Genomic DNA, 17,308 nt, shown 5'->3' on the forward strand with positions numbered 1-17,308 from the left:
TGCCTCAGAGCAATCAAAATGCCCTGGTTGCATGTAGAGATCCACTGGCTCCATGGTCTGTAGCGTAAGCTTGCATCTTTCCAAACTAATTAGGCAAAACCTTTGAAACTTTGGGCTGAGAGCTGGGGCAGCTCCACTCTGTGTTGATCCAACTCTCTTACAAAGCTCCAGATTGAGCCAGGGCTAGAGGAGCATTCTGAAAGGCCCAAGTCTGGGATACTGCAAGGCAGGAATGTTGGAGTCCAATGAGAAAGAAAAATACAAAATAGCAATTAGCTAAAATATAATTTATTTCAAATTTTACTTTGATTTCAGATGTTCTGAGTTACACTGTGATCCATCAGCCAGGTATCTCTCTCATTTGAGAAGGCAACCAGAGAAAAAGGAGGAAGTTGCATCTGTGCATACATCTGTTGTAGAGGAAGATGGAGTTCCTAAAGCCTGTTTCTTCAGAGAACAGGATTAAATCTGCCTTTGATAAAATTGTGTCTTACCCATTTAAGAAAATTTACCCTGTGTAAAAATAGACAAAAATGGGTCATAAATCTTCACTGAAGCTTTTAAAAATACTTCTTAGGTGTTACAAATGGAGTGAGACCAAAATCTATCCTGTTAATTTCTTCCGTTATAAATTATGAAGATATGTGTCTCAGTTCACCGTACTCACGAGTGCAATCTTTGATTCTTCTTGTAGTAGCTGATTTAGGTTCATGCTTTGCCCGATAGTACCTGCTGGCTTCACAGGTTCAACTTTGTTTGTATTGCTTTGGGTTTTGTTTTTAAATATCTTCAACTGAAGAAAAAATAAATGCAATAACTATGAATCATGGGCATATTTGGATTTAGGGTTGAACTTGATACCATAGGGGCACCTGCTGAAGATGGCCACACAGACTAGATTTCCTGCACCTCAAAAATCCTTGCCGTTTTCTAAGCAGTATGACACCAAAGTCTCAAAACCAAAACTTTTAGTGTTGTTTCAGTGGAACATAGAGGTTTTCCAGTAAATGTGAAAAATATCATATTTCTTCCCTTTAATTGCTGAACCATGAATTTCATGGGTCTAATTTCACATACTCCCACATTAGAAAATGCACTGTATAATCTCTCTTCATCTCAGCTTCTCCATCAATCAACTGGGAATAATAGCAACTGATTTAGGAGTACCATGGACTTTAATTAATGTGTGTACAGCATGTTGAGATCCCTGAAGAATAAGATGCTTTAGAACATCAAAGAATAAACAATGACATTCTTTGTCTTATGTCCTAGAGTCAAGATACTTTAACATTAAGTTTCAGACCTAGAAGGGATTCAGATGAAATCCTTTTGCAGCACTAAGTAAAATCAAAATGTGCAGCTGCCAATTCCATATTTAAAAAAAAAATCACAAGCACTTATTTCCTATATTCCCAGTCTGAGAAAACATTTCTGCATGTTTTCCCACTCCTTGTTTTATCTGTAATCTTGCTATTGTTGAAATATTCAGCTTCAGACTACCACAGGTTGATCCTCATTAGCTCTGTGAAGTTAAGGAGCAATGCTTGAGGTTCTCATATTGACATCACCAGCACAGGCAATACATCTGATAAATCTCAGCTGATCTGTGGATGTCCATGAGGCCTGCCTATAGTGAGAATGGGCAGAATGTAGTACATAATATACCCTTATAGCAGTCAGTGCAACCAGCTTTGGAGTTGAGTGGTCACACTGCAGTGCCCTCCCAAACTAGTAATTTTTAGTGCCGACCTCCATTCTTGCCCTGCTGGTCCTCCATTCAGCAGTGGGCTCTGCTAATGGAGCCAAAGTTTGGCTTCTGACTCTGCTGAAGGTTTGTGAAGGTAATGAAAGACTCTAAGAACTTTTGATTACTGTATCCTTACTACAAAGGAGTAACCCTCTTGGAATTACAGGTAACCTGAAGTCATGACTTCCTTCTTCCACCCACCCATCCCCAACTCCCTAAGGAGAAGTGTAAGATAAAAGGTCATTTAACTCTGGAGAGGGTTCTCTCTTTGAGAAATGGGAGGCAGTCAGAAAGCCCGAATGAGGATCCTTATTATATCTACAATTAAAGTAAACCCATAGAGATATCACACAGAAAGAACAACAGAGTATGTATAGTTACTACTGCATCCATAGACACAAAGTGCCTGAGTGTTCCAGAGCTGTGTATTTGTCCTGAGCAAATTCTGAACTATAAGCAGTTAATGGTCTTTTAAGTTAAGTTAATTTTATTCAGGGACCGAAGACTCAGGACCTCGAAGTTTTTCCTTACATCTGCATCATTTATGAACACAATATAATGATAGATATTGTTTGTTATTCATAAACAAAACTACATTTCCCAAATTCTGTGATTATTAACTAAGATGCCTTATAATTTTCATTGCTTCCTGAACTTAATTCAGTCATCTTTACAACTTTCCAAATGCTTAATAGTAATCACATGTTTTATGATCACTAAAAGTGTCATTACCCTTTGATGTCTACAGATGAGACAGCAAGTTTCTGAATTTTTTTTTTTTTTTTTTTGGCAAGCTTTTCAGTCAAACTTCTTAGTTTAGTTTTGCCATTTTTCTGCCTCCTTGTTTAGTGTCTGCAGAGGCAGAGAATGGCATCCACAAGGCCAAAGAGACCACTGGAGGTCACACAGGATTAGCTCAAAGCATTTTTGAGTCCCAGGCTAGACTCTGGGCTGGTGCAAATCAGCAAAGTTTGACTAGCCAAGGATATGCTGCTGGAGTTTGCAAGGCAGCAAAACATCCCAAACAGAGTACAAAAGTACACCTGGCACCTACATGATGGTATTCTTCAGGGGAATAGATCTTGTCTGTCTGGGGATGGAATTTCTGGAGACAGAGGGAAATGCTTTCAGGAGTGAGGGTGTGTTGCACTGGGAGGTTCAGTCACTCACAAGATATAAAAAAAAAAATGCAGAATAGCATACAGCAGAGTTAGGTTTTCCAATTTTTCACCCGAAGGAGGTATTATAAGTCTGTAGCTCTTGCTTTCCCTTCCTTCCCCTTTTCACTGCACTGTTGGCTCTTTCTACTCCCAAGCCCTAAAGCAAGCCATGACTTTGCCCTGCCCACACTGCTGTACTGAGAGAGGGCTGCGCCTCTTCCCCATCCCATAACAGTCTCTCTTATTGTTCCCTTTGGATGTACCTTGATTCTATTGGAACATATGAAAACATTAGAGGGAGAGGAGAGCCCTCATTTTCCTAGCTATCACAATTTGGAGTGCGCCAATTTCCAAAACTGAGATTGCTGGGTAACCAGTTGTTATCTGCACCCTGGCTGTGCCTCCGTGGTGTAAAATCTGCCTCCTGGTGACTGCAGGAAAGGTCAAGGACAGGTTTTGTCCTTGCAGTGAAGATGGCGGTCACTGGAGCCTGAGAGCCCTGAGAAGATTTTGTGGATGAAAACATTATTCAGATGTCAGGACTGAGAGGAAAAAGGAAGGAACAAGACTCTTCTCTAGGTCATCACACACACATGACAACAAAAAATTAATCTGGATTGTTCTGTGGTTTTTACTAACTTTAATCCATGTTGTCCTCCAAAATATCTGGATTCTACCAATAACTCACAGAGTGAGCCCTTGAAATTATGTCCATTGCAGATAATTGTGCTGCTGCCCTGTGTAGAAAAGATTCTCCCATATACAAGATATTTTGCTGAATATAAAGCTGAGGGACAGTCTGATATTAAAGCTTTTCTGGGAGAATTTTAGGACAATTGAATAAAATAGATGAGACAAGACCCTGGGTCTTGACAGCACTCATTCACTCATTCATTCATTCATGAGTTTTCAAGAACTCAGTTGTGAAAATGCTGAGCTGCAGTATGTTTCATTTTGCATAAATAAGCTTTGTTATCAAAGTTAAGAAAGGTGGGAAATGTTACGGTCACCTTTAAAAAGGGTTCAGGGATAAAATTTGTCATGATTCACGGTCAACTCAGAAGAAACAACAAGACTTGAATTAGTTGATGTGGATAGGACAGAGTTACCAAGATTAGAGTGGAAAAGATGCTTCAACTAAAATAATTAAGTTTATTTTAGAAAAGCTTTGCATGAGGCCCTTCAGTACAGTCTTAGAAAAAAAGTAAATTTTCACAAGACAAAGGAACAAATCATCATCACAACTTGAATCAACTCAAAAGATGGAGAGGAAAACTTAGGGATAAATGTTAAATTTATATGACTGAAGCGAGGTCACCGTGTAAATCCACAGAGATCCATGCTATTAAAGCACATAAAAAGCAGTAGAAAAAGAGGGTGAAGAGCTATGTGGCAAAGACTGTGAACTAAATTTTGTAATGAAGTTTAGAAACAGCTGGGAAGGAATAGGAAAGTCTCATAAGACTGAATGAGAGGAAAAAAAATGGCAGATCCAGTACATATGCCAAACAGTGTAGATAGAAATCCTATCTGCACAGCCAGGGATTGTACTTAAGCTTTACTCAGTCATGGTAAAGATCTGGGAAATGCTGAGTGCAATGCCCAATAAAACATCCTCCAGTGCTCAAGGGCAGTCAAAATCTAAGCAGAGGACTAGCAGAAGGGTACAGGCAACCATAAAGCATCTCTGTGCTCTATATAAATTCACAAGATATGAATTGATGAAAAGCCTTTAAATCTAGTGTCTAGTCCCGATGACCCCATTCTTTTGTTATTTACAGTCATTGTGAGCAATGGATTATTAAGGTAAATGGACTTTTGTTTTGACCCTGAGGGGTGGCTCTTGTGTTAAGTAACATGACTAACAGCTGTTAGGCGTTTGTTCCTAGTCTATATCCCAAGAAAAATTACACTTAAGAATAAGACAACAATTGAATATTGACAGGCAGGCATGATGACATAAGTTTTGCAGAATGAGTGATTTTTGAGTATTCACAGTAACCTGGTGTTTGAAGGGTAGATTTTTCACTGGTATTGTAAATTAGACCCCCTATCAGGTCCCTCAGGCTGGACAAGCACATACACTGATTATTTCTGAGCACTTCACTCACTAGATACATTATTACTGACAATACAATCTTTTAAATTGCTTTACAGACCCCTTAATTTTAGGATAGTCTTTTTCTTCCCTATTGCTAAAAGACATTTCTAATCAATATCCAGGTTTGTTGAATTATTTTCCCCCTCCCATGCTGATTTACTGGCAGCATTTAGAAAAGGCCGCTCTCTTCTTCCAGTGATTTACAAGTGCAGGGACCATTCTCACCATTTTGAAAGCAGCTCACTGGCATTCCTAAAATCTAAGTAATTTAATTTCCATTTTATAATTAGGAAAAGATGGCCCCAGGATCACAGTTAGCATTTTCCTGAAGGGATGCTGGATGTCAAGCCTGCCTGGGAACTTGGGGAGACATAATGCACTGCAGGACCACAGGCTCTCCAGGTGGGAAAATCAGGAGTGAAGAGGAGCACAGCATGGGTACATGGGCTTGGAAGGCCTTTTATCTTCCCTGTGGGGTGGACACAGGATCCCATACAGACTGAGCTCTACCTGTTCTTGCACCTCTCCCCCCTCTCTGGCAGGAAGGCACCTGGGTGTGGCTGAATTAGAGTCATGGCTGAGAGCAGTGAGAGATATGATGGAGCCATGCACACCACAGAGTGGAGCCCACATCTCCAGGGTTTAGGTGACATGAAGGACAACTGACAGCAGAGGCAGTGCAGACACAGGGCAAAAGGATCATGTTAGAGGCAGGGGATGGATGCTCAGGGGCACAGACCTGCTCCTGTTGCTGTGGCTGCTGAGCTCAGGGCTGCTCTGCCCACCTTTGGCCACAGGAGTCTGCAGGTCACTTCAGTCGGGTAAGCATGTGCGGATGGACAGAAGGCTGAGCCTCTGGGAATCTCCCTTCCTGTTTTTCTCCAGGGGAAGCATGACCATTGAATGACTGTTTCGTGGAAGTCAGACTAATCTCTTTAAAATCTGCCCTCACTTTTTGAAGAACAAAATACTGTTATGGTGAGAAAAGCAGAGATAGCTTGGCTTCTGTTTTTACACAGACTACAAGCAGCAATTCTGCTGTGCAGAGCATTCAGCTCAGTGCATCTTCCTCTGAACACCTTTCCCCTGGAGCTTACTGGCAGGCATCAGCTTCCTTCCTCCCTGACTGACCCTTAAGACTCCCTGGCACAGTCTGGAGCGCTCTAACTGAAAGGGCAGCTCCTCTTGGCTGAGGCAATCGTGTCAGCCCCACCCCCCTCACCCCTGGAGCTGAAATTATTTGATAAAATTGCCAGTGCAGCAGCTATGGGCAGACAGCTCTGCCCCTCCCTTGTCAGTCACAGCTATCTGCCGGCTGCCTCTGTGCTTTTCATCTCCCTTGCAAGTTGGAGGAAAAGAAATAATACATAGCTCAGCTGTTTCTGTCTGTAGGCATTTAAGCTGGTAAGGCTCAGCTGTATAAATCTTCCCAGCTGTGAGAACCACACTGCTTTTATTCCCATGATAAAGCCTTTGGCTCTAAATGTGTTTCAGGGATATTCAAAGTGGAAATCTTTCTCTCCATCTGGGGAATTGCTTGGTGTCGACTGACAAGGAAATGGAAGGTCAGTAGCATTTAAAAAAAAAAAAAAAAAGCACCCTGGGTTATAGAATTAACTTTATACTAAACCTCAGTGTGTGTTTTAGGAAGAGAGGAGTGGGAAGGAGTCATGGGGGATGGGAGGTTTGACTTGCGCAGAACCTTTCATTGGAAAATTAATGCAGCCATCCCCAAGGCGCTGTGCTGCTAAGATCTGGCATTTTCCTGCTCCAATGGAAAAGGAAGACCGATACTTTCCCTTATAGTAACCTTTGCTGATTAATCACTGTAGTGACATTGAAGTCAGTTCCAGTGGGAAATAATTGCTGTCGCTCTCAGACACAATATGGAAATAAGATGCCACAGTGACAGCAAAGGTTTTGAAGGGCTGGCAAGGAAATACCGATCAAAGATCAATGTCTGGCAGGCAAAGTGTTCACTTAAAGTCAAGGAGAGAATAGTTTAGGAGGAGAGGTTTCTCTTGAAACTGACAGGGTTTGGACAGAGAATGGGCAAACTCACATAAAAACCTAGATACAAGGATATTTTCATTCTAGAGATTGGCTTGAAACCCAGGGCACAGGCTTGCAGCTGAGCATGGACAACTCCTCAGCTGAAGGGTATTTCAAAGGTCAGCTGCTCAGATGGGTAAGACAGCACCCTGGCTGTGGTGTTAGGATTTGGCTTCCACTCTGGGTTCTGCTGTACCTTTTCCTGTTGGTGACTATGAACATGACCTCAGCTGCTTTTTCAGCCTCAGTTTTTCACCTATACAAAGTGCAATGAGCCCTTTCCTTTCTCCAAGTTTTGTAAATGTATCAAATGCCCATTGCTCAGACACTAAAGTAATGAGCTGAGGTGGACTTGAGACATTTTTGTTGCCCAGATTTTGGTTATTAAATATGTCACATTGGTATATAATTGTAATTTTGTTTCAAATAAGTCACAAAAGCTCTGTTTGTGAAATTGATATATATCAGTTTATACCTGGAAGAAATTATGGTCCAACCAGATAAGTTTTGTTTTTGTGTCCTTGAAAACAGCCAGATTTTCTCCTTCTTCAGCACTCCATTAACACTGAATATCCTGGTGGGATCTATATCCTTGGCAGACAACTGTATGGGAAAGCTAAAGGAGTCTCTGTTTCAGAGACAAAATGTGCACAACTATATTAACCTATTGACAAATTTGATTTTAAACATGTAACTGAGAGTTTCCCAAGCATATAATATTCCAAAGCACTGGCTACTTAAATAATAATAAATAAATAAATCACCTAACTCTAAGGAGTGATATATTGTCAACATTAACAATACCTTAATGATATTTCTCCTCTGGGAATAAATACATGGATTTGAATAATATACAGAGCTATCAACAAAGCAGAAGCAAATACAGCACCTACTATTTCCCTTGACTCTCATATTTCTAGGAGGTAAATGAAAGCAAACCAAAGCAAATCACTGTGATCATGAAAACATATGGCATCAAAAGCAAGGGGCTGCTCCACATGGTTTACATGGGAAACAGAATCTGCCTTCCATCAGCATAATGAGAATTTTTTTCCATGCTGTTCTGATAAAGCAGACCTCAGCTAGAAGAATAAATATGTTCGTGTCTAGGGATAAATTTAATTATTTTACATTTTACATTGGTTTTATATGACTGAGGAATGCAACTTCTTGCCTGCCATTAGCAGGACGTGGATGGCTCATAGCCACCTGCAACAAATGACTCTAGATAAGCAAGATCTCACAGGAGTGAGCTGAAAGAAGGGAAAATAAGGGCAAGCTGAGAAACAGCAGGCATTATATTGGCAATAGCAGTCTGCAATAGAACTGTGGTACAGACAAGTCTCCACCTGCACAGATCCAAGGAAGTAGGAACTGGTAAAAGAGGTGGACTCATCTGGGTAGGAAACAGTAACTAATACCTTGACTCAGAGTTTAGGCTTCACCACTTTGTCTCATTTCTAAGACATTTAGAAAGAAAAATGTGTCTCACGAACTTGTGAGGTGCCCTCTTACAATGCTGGTGTTATGTCACATTGTGTCCTAGCAGTGCATGAACCTAAGTCTTGATGCAAAGTCCAGCCAGGCAGATCAGGTGGGAACCTTAGACAGGTAATTTTTTTCACCACAGGGATGGCCTGAGAGTCTAGTAAAGATAAAATAAAAAAGACATAATTCTGTAGTAGGACATGAAAAGTTGTTTGTTCTAGCCCACTAGTTACCTCTATGAGGAACAAATCAGTCCAATTCTCAGAGCTGCCCACCCAGCCCTTTGCCTACTGTGATCTTTTAGACTGTATGGCCCAAATACTCAAAGTCGTTAGTACGCATCACACCTACTCATGTGATTTTTGAAAACTGATTTTAGGGGAAATGGCATCCAAATTATGATGATGATGGGAGCTAAGTTCTTTTTGAGACAAAATATGAGAGTTTAGAACATCTGCCACAATGAGGCTTTGCTGATGATTAATGCAATACTGAAGGATAATCTTTTCACTATAATTTTAATTGTCTTTCACTCAGAAATTCCTATAGCATTTCCTGTGTCTATGTCCTTTTTTTTCTCACCTGTTACATCAGATGGAAGATGACCATCAATCATGTGCCAGAGCTTGTTTTGGCCAGCTCCGAGGAAGATGTGCATTAAAATGGGCAGGAAGAAAATTAATGACCTATCAGGCACAAATCACAATTGCAGTGTTTCAGAAGTTGAACAGAGAAAAACTAATTAAACTGACTGCCACGGAACCAGGACAAGAAACTGGGAAATGTGCCAAAATAGCTCCTTTCAAAATGCAAACTTTTTTTTTCTTTTTTTTCTCTTCTTTCTTTACTTCCCTCCCCTTTTTAGCCACACTGACATTTATTTCTGCGTAGAACATCCAGGCAGTACCATATTTCTATCTAGACACCCAAAAAATCTGCAGTTTAGGGTTAGTATTCTATGCAAAGGACAGCTATTCCTCATTGAACTCCATCACATTTCATAAAAGAGTACAGTACATCTGATACTATTGAAGAGCCATCCCTCTACCAGCATTCCCTGCGGATGGGCTCCAGCCTCGTCCCAGTGTGGCCATCCTTATGCTCTTGTTAAAGAAATAGGCAGCAAGATGGAGTTTTCCCAGAAAAAGACTATGAAAAATGAGGTGAAAGAGTCAAAATACATCTCCTGAAAACTGGTTGGAGAGAAATGAGACACAAAAGAAATTCACAAGGAGGACTCTCCTTGAGGTTGGGGCTGTGCCTGTCTCTGTCCCAGATTTTTGTTGGTGACATAAGAAGACTCATATATTCTGTATGTCACTTCACCATGTAGAAAATTGTTTCCCTTTCCAGTTAGGACCTATAGCTCTTCAGGATAAGAAAATATCTCTTATTACCAATATGTCAAACACCATAGATTCTTTAGGAATATAAATCGTACATTGTCCTTTTGTGGCTCCACTATTTCTTTATTTGCATTTAAAACCAGAGTATCATGGAAAGAACCATCTTTGGTGTACGCTAGAGAAAAAGATGCATCAACCCTTCTAAATAGGATATAAGTGCTTTTGGTTAATTACAACACAGCACAGACATTCAATGAATGGAAAATTCAGAAGTTTATCCTATATCCCAGCTGTCAAAAGGTACCTCATTTCCCAGTCATGGAGATAGGAATTCCATCTCTAAAAACACTGTAGTACACCAATGTGTTTATTTATTATTCTGTGAGATTAGTATGGAATAGTGGGAAGCTGCATCCCTTTGTCTTCAGCAGTCTTGTGCTGATTTATGCTAAAGAAATCCTACAGTGAGGGACAGATATAAAATGCATGTTACACTGTAATCAAGATTAAAAATAATAAAATACTTTTGTTTCTACTATCAAGTTTGGCCAGTGATAAAATATTTTTTGGGAGAGCTGACACCCCCATGCTGTTTTTTCCCTGAGACTGATGATTCTGACACTGAATCTTTAGTGGGGAGAAACTTCTTTCATCCAAGTGCTGCATCATTCTCATAAAGGCACAACACAGAATTACCCCATGCACAACAAGAAATTCCTTGAGTGTTATCAAGCTAAGCTCAAAGTGCCAGGTTGGAAGTGAGCAGTAAAGAGATATTGATCACAGAGAAAAAATTTCCAATAACAATTTTAAACCAATCTTGCCAGAAGGCAATCGCTCCATCCTTCTGTATCATGCCAGCCGATTTGGAAATTCTTAGGGGTCCTTGGTGCCAGTTTTTTATTCACCACCCAGAAAAGATGCAGCTGGTTTTAGTTTGTTGGTTGTTTTTTGTTTTTGTATTTTTCCCCCTGTTGAATCGATCCCTCAATTATCTTGTTTTTTATTGAAAAGTAGTTTAAGTGTGAAATACTGCCCACTTAAGGATGTATGTGCAGACTGGCAGTTTAGATTAAACCTGATGTTGTTCATCAGTTCCCAGATAAAATTTTCAGAAGAAACTAAGTGACTTAGGATTATGCTTTTCAGTTGCAATTAAAATATTTAAGAATTTACATTGCAGTGGAAGTCTAAGTGAGCCATGAACCTAGATGGCTATTGGGAGTTAACTTAATTTAGGTCTCAGGGTCATCTAGGCTTTTTTGAAGATAATCTAGTTATTTTTTTAATTGAATGAGATTCTGAGAATGGGCTGAAGGAAGACTGAGTAGTACTCCATACATCTGTAGTCTATGCCAAATATTGTACAATTTGGTAATTTCTCCAGAAAGTAATAAATTTGTTAGACCAAGATAAACTCACCAATGTCAAAAAAAGTTTGCTTATGGGTGAAGAGCAGTAGCAGTATTGAGGATAAAATCCCTAATCCTTTATGCAATAGACCCAGGGCACAGTGAACTAAATGCTATTTCTCCAGGCTTTAAACATATATGCACTTAAATCAGCCTTCTGGGATATAGGAGTGTCTTTGCGGGAAGTTCGCCTGAAGTTTAAAGCACTAAAATAGCATCTCAGACATAGCAGAAGTCAACTGAATTTAGAGAAATTGTGACCATAGCATTAACTATTGCCTTCCCAAACTTGCAGCAGCACAGTGTTCTCCTGTCTTTGTCAGAGAGGAGAGTGCTGTTAGGGCTGAGTTGTGCTCAAATCTGCATGGTCAAGACAGCAGTGAATTTGAGCTGACCTTTTACATCCTAGTTTTCAGCATTAAGGAACAACTGTATCAGCAGCTGGCATCCATAGGAGGCAGGAATGAAAATGTGTGCCTAGGATGTATCATGGCCTACATCTTTAGAGATCTGGCATACACTTGCACAGACCCTTGTCCCCTGAGTTGACTTCTATTTCCTTATCCTGTCCTCCTTGTATGTGCTGGCTGGGACGGCAGTGGGGGAAACCTCCACTAAGAACAGACCAGCAGGGAGACACTGGGCTGTTGCTGAGTGTGAGCTGATAATGGCACACGCCTGAAAATCGTAATTATTATGGCATGCTTGCCTGCTTAAATTTTTGCTTTATTCCTGGGTCAGCCCACAATCAAGAGCTGTGAAGTGGTTTACAGCTCAGGTCCATTTCTCTCTTGACCGTATGTTGCTCGGTGCATCTAGTTACTTTCTAACTGATCAATCTTGTCAACAAGAAATTAGCAAGTATTTAGCTTCTCCTTTCTCTGGATATAATGATAGATTTGTAGATATTAAGTGGCTGGTGCTTGCAGCTACCTCATATTAGTCTTAGACCACGGTTAAAGCACCAAATTTTGATTGTGAGAGACAGGATTCAACCTCATGGCTCCAACTGCCATGTCTAACTCAGGTATGTTTCTCGAGGGATAAAGACAAAATTAAAACAAATTCTGCTCCTAATACTGTGAAATCAGATTAGTGCAGAAAGAGTGACTCTTAGCCGATATTTGATATGGTGATGATCACATTTAACCCCATTAGTCATTCCTGATTTGCTTAGCATGTGCATCATGCTGGACAAAAAAAATATTCAGAGACCAAATCATTATGTTTCTTTTAACACTGGGTGGGGCCTCTGTCCTTTCAGTTCCCAGTGACCTCAAATGCTGACATCCAGATTTGATCCAAGTTTTTATTCTACTTTACAGAGTAAACTGTAAAGCAGAATAGAGAACTCCTGATTCCAGCACTAAGGGAAGCAGGAGTTACAGCCATTCTGGGAATATAATAAAAGTTATTTTGTGCATCACAGTGTATCCATAGCACCATTAATTGTTCATTGATCCTCTATACCGAAAAGGTTGCAGCAGGGTTGTTTGCCAGCATCAGTTAAGCAGAACAATGGTTGTGATTGGAAAAATACTGAACATTTTTTATGCTGATGTTATAATGCTTTGTCACAGTTCTTTTTCTTCTGGGTTACTCTGTTCTGTCATTAAACACCTGTTTTTTAAGTGGTATCTTTGCATGTTTTCTCTGTTAGTATTTTTCTCTCTCTTTCCTCTTTGTGAAAACAGTGACTAGTTCTGACAGTGACTTTGGAAAACCTCACAGCTGTTTTTCTTATTCTGTAGAAAAGTCACCCCACCACCCACAAAGAAATCCACTTGGTTTTTCTTTATGACACTGCCATTGTGCGAGTCTGTAAAGCATCCCACTTCTTAAAAACTGTGCAACCAGCCACTGTTGTGTTATTTTATTTGTTTCTTTGTAATTTTGGTTTTGAGTAAAACTGGATTTTTTTTCTCTAGGACAATGATGCAGGGGGAGGACGGGAGTAAAATTTAAAAAAGAGAAAAGCCGGATGGTCAGTAAATAATGAAAAACACTGAAGTAGCTGAAAAGACTTCATGAATCAATGAGTCATCTGGACAAAGGCATGTTGTAGAGCTAGGAGTCAGGGAAACATCTAGACATTTGGCAAATCTAATGAGCTCAAATAACAGACATATTTAGCAGTGCTGTGTGACATGAAGGATGAATCTAATAGTCAGGTTAATCCCTCAACAATGGCAGGCATAATGCCAGTCTCCTAAGAACTGACTGAGATACTGAGCAGGAAAAGTCCTGTCTTCTCATGGGGAAAGACTGATGTAAATAGGTGCGTAAATAATCATTTTCCTATTAGGCCCTTGTTTTTGTGAGAGCAACATCCACATGAAAATCTGTAGTAAACTACTCAGTACAAAGTTATCCAAGCAGACTCAGGGAAAAATAAAAGTATTTGTTCTAAGAATGGTGATGATGTTTTTACACCTCTCAGCAGAAAAAATGCAAAGGGCTCCTTTTCTAATGTCATACAAAAAGCCCAATCCCAGACCCAACAGTGTCAGCTCTGTGGAAGCAGGCCAGGATCAGTAACTATCTGTTCCACTCAAAGGTGTAGAAGGGCAGAGCAGAATTGTCAAAATCAGGCTTTATCATCTCCACAAGTTGTGAGGGCAGTACAGTTCCAGGACAAGTCTATTAGGGGAAGTCTTTCACCACAGACAGAAAAGTGAACTGTACTGATCCAGGAGTCAGGAGATTGAGATTAAACCTACCAGTAGCACAACAGAGAGGTGGAAGATTAGATTCAAGTATTTTATCTGCTTTATCTACCTTAAGAGACTTGTCCATTCCTCTTCCACAGTGGGGAAAACTGCTCTCTGGGGTTAGCTGTCAGTAGGGCAGGTACCACTCACTGATGGTATTTCTTGGCTTGGTACCTGGTAACTAGCTGTGTCTGGGTTAGAACATGGAATTTTTCAGAATCTAATTTCAGCAAATAGCTTTGGTTTCCATTCACTTTCAGAAAGAATTAAGAAAATTAAATAAGGGAAATTCCCTCTATTCTCTCTAATTCCCTCTAAACATTTCTCTGTTTCACCTCTAAGTGATATGTCTAGTATGCTTCAAAGGTCCTCAGAGGGTCACTGAGAATATATCTAAATAAATACCACCCTCAGACACTCTGAGTGAGGTGACTCTCTTTTAGGGAGAATAACACAATGTCATTTTACCACAGAAAAGAGGTTAACTCTGATATTGATACTTCTGCTAACTGCTCAATTATTTTCACCCCAGGATAGGAAAAGTCTATGACAGACACTACTGAAAGGAGAAAATAGAAAGACTGGGAAACAAAAAACTGAATGGCAGCAAAAGCTTGCTCAGTCTCACCAGTATTAATTGAAAGGATATTTCCAACAACCTTTGTTTAAATTAAAGGAGAGTACGGTTTTCCAATACTGGATTAAAATTTAGGATGAAGTCCAGCCCTTATTGTGACCTTGTCGTAGTCTTGACCACTCAATCATTGTGCAGTTTGAGTCCCTTTCAGAAAAATGGTGTTCACATTGCTTTCTCAGTGATTGTATATTTTCCACAAGGCAGAAGCCCAGTGTGGTTCCTTCTGTGCCCAGAAAGGGTGGATGAGCCCCAATCTGAAATCACAAAGTGTTGTCTCTATTTGTGAGTGGTTTGTTAGCACAGGATAACCAGGATCCACACGCTGGTCCAAAAAGTTCTGACAGTAACATTAATATTGCGTTTCAAACATAGACTTGCTTTGTACTGCTGCATCTGGACATCCTGTAGCAACCAGAAAAAACACCACTTGAGTAAGTTGCTAACCAGTCTGCCTAAAATTTCAAACGTTTGCTTCAAGCATTTCAAGCATTATTTGTGAACACTCTCCAGAGTGAGAATGATATAATTCATTAGAAAATGCATTTTCAGACAAATTTACACAAATTTGTCTCTTGAAGGAATCATTGTAAATGATTTATTCAGTTTAAGTCAAAATTGACTATGAAAGGTCATTCGTCCCACAGCTTGTGGAGCAATTTATAGCTGATAAAAATGGTGGCATTCAGGCAGCCAATCTCTATCAAAACCAAACAAATTTATGACAGTGTCTCAAAGCTTAATACTTCCTTCACAGAGCAAAACCACAAAATATGTGTAAGTTGTTAGTGGCATGTGTCAATGGCCAAAAAGGAGAGGTTTTGAAATGGAAGAAATTCCATACAACATACCTTCTGTGCATTTAGTGAGCACCAAAAATCAGCATATTCTAACTACAACGTTTCTTGTTGCAGTTTTCTGGAAAGATAGTTTATCCTGAAACGTCAGCACACAGAAAGATAGAGGTAGGAGCACAGGGCTATCCAACCAGTTCATTTTCATCCCTATTTTATAATCCAAACAGCAAAGTAAAGCAGATTTGTGAAGGAAAACAGAAACCTTACTGTTAGTATTTGGAAGTGCCAGACTTTAGAAAGAAATCAAAATACAAATCACAGTTGAGTTATCAGTCCCTAATCTTGCCCTGATGATCTATGTATTTTATTAAAAATCTGTGAACCCAAAAGTGCAAGTCTTAAAGGCTTGCAAAGTCTCCAGCAGATGGGGTTTTGTTTGTGCATCACTACTAGGCCACATTTGCTCAGCCTGGCATCCATTTATTCCTCTGCCCCAAAATCTTATTATTATAATTTGTATACTTAAGTGCCAGATTTTCTGATTTTTTTTCTGAGCTGCTCTCATCACTAGAACAGGCAAAACTGGCTTTAAGCCACCAATATCTTCCCCTGGAGTCTGAAGACAAATATCAGTCCAAAACCTTGCATAAATTACAGCAGCCTCAGGAATGTTCTGCCTAGTTATCCACACACACAAAGGGCTACTCTGGTGCCCAAGAACAATCAAGAAACAGAATGCTTCAATTAAAGTTTCTTTTGCTCCTGATATCTCCTTTCCATTAGGGGAACACAAAGCACAATGTGATTCTTGGAAATTCCTGCTTTACATCATGAAGAGATTTAATTTTTAGTAGGAACTATAAGAGGCAAGAGGTACCAATTTTGTGACATTGTAGGGCTGGGACGCAGAGAATGTAGTATCACTGAAATTTTATTACCAGGAATGATATTTTTTTTCCCCCTTGGTATGAAACGGTACAGGATGGTAAGTTCTGCTTTCCATAATACATTAAATACCTGCTATGACATCAATGAGGCATTTTTTCACCTATTGTATCTTATATATCAGTAATTTAGGGTATAGTCTTGCTACCTGTTCCAGGGACCTGAATTACACCAGCTAAGTGCAGATGCAAAATTATATCCATAATTTTACTGGTTTAAAAAATATATTTTGTGTTAAGGACAGAAAATTGAATGTAACGTGTATATGAATGCATATAGAGGATGTAAATTCTGACTGGTTTTCACGGGAGCGTCAGTAAAACGTTGCCAAAGGGAGAGAGCTCTGTGATATAATCCATCTCAGATATTATTTCATGATCAAGGTAATTTTTCTGTCCCCGTGGCAATGTTTTACACAAATAAAGCTAAATAAAACTGTCCCTATTTGTTTGATCATTCTTCTGAATGTAAATCCTCATTTGAAGTGCCTTCTGAAACAGAAAGTGAATGCTGAATTGAGGGGCTTGTGTCTGCAAATGTGGTGTGGGAGAGCCAATGCCAGAGTCACCAGGAAACAGCAATTACATCTGCTGTATAATCACCTCCCATGCAGACAGAATCAAGAAAAGGAGCAAAGAGATATGTCTGTGCACAGTGGTATGCATCTTTAGCACACAATGCTTATTTTCCTTCTATTTATATCTTTCCATTTCTTGAAACATCTATCCCTATCAGGTGGCTAATATTTTACATGTCTCCTCCTTATTCCATGTCCCAGTCCTCTGGCCTGTATCTCTTCTAGGGATTCTTCTTTTGCTATATAGTCCTGAGCCTACTCATTTTATATAAAGAATATCAAACAATCTTTGGCTGGGAAAAAAAATGAGGTGTAAAGACTTTTTTAATTATTGTATC

General features: G+C 39.7%; 1 long non-coding RNA gene across 1 annotated transcript; it reads left to right on the plus strand.

The window, feature by feature from the left end:
• The first annotated feature begins 6,472 nt into the window (after window positions 1-6,472).
• Window positions 6,473-9,705, plus strand: LOC120752747 (uncharacterized). Its single transcript, XR_005700801.1, has 3 exons — window positions 6,473-6,573; window positions 7,106-7,196; window positions 9,143-9,705. It is a non-coding gene; the product is annotated as an uncharacterized LOC120752747 (long non-coding RNA).
• The last annotated feature ends 7,603 nt before the right edge of the window (window positions 9,706-17,308 follow it).

The sequence above is a fragment of the Hirundo rustica genome, chromosome 1 (genome assembly GCF_015227805.2).
Source record: "Hirundo rustica isolate bHirRus1 chromosome 1, bHirRus1.pri.v3, whole genome shotgun sequence".
Lineage (NCBI taxonomy): Eukaryota > Metazoa > Chordata > Aves > Passeriformes > Hirundinidae > Hirundo > Hirundo rustica.